Raw genomic sequence first — 332 nt, 5'->3', positions numbered from 1 at the left:
CCATGCAGATACGGTGAGTTTGAACTTCAAACTGGCATGGGAACTGTCTTCTGTTACACATCTAATCTAATAAAAGAGAAACATGGTAATTAGCGTACGACCGCTACCCTTCCCATTGGCTAATCAGGGAGATATGCAAATTAACTGTCAGCCAAGATGGCGGCCAGCAGCCAGGCAGCTTAAACTGAACATGAGGCTTGCTTGCTTCAGTGACGGAGGAAACCAACATTCCCCGCCTGTCTTGCCAGCCTCTGAGCCTGCAGTTTGAAACATTGTAACAAATATAGAAGCTAAACAAAACCCCAGAAACCTGCTTTCAGCAAGACCGGGAT

The sequence above is a fragment of the Myotis davidii genome, unplaced genomic scaffold (genome assembly GCF_000327345.1).
Source record: "Myotis davidii unplaced genomic scaffold, ASM32734v1 scaffold1497, whole genome shotgun sequence".
NCBI lineage: Eukaryota > Metazoa > Chordata > Mammalia > Chiroptera > Vespertilionidae > Myotis > Myotis davidii.
Note: the sequence above shows the minus strand (reverse complement) of the source record.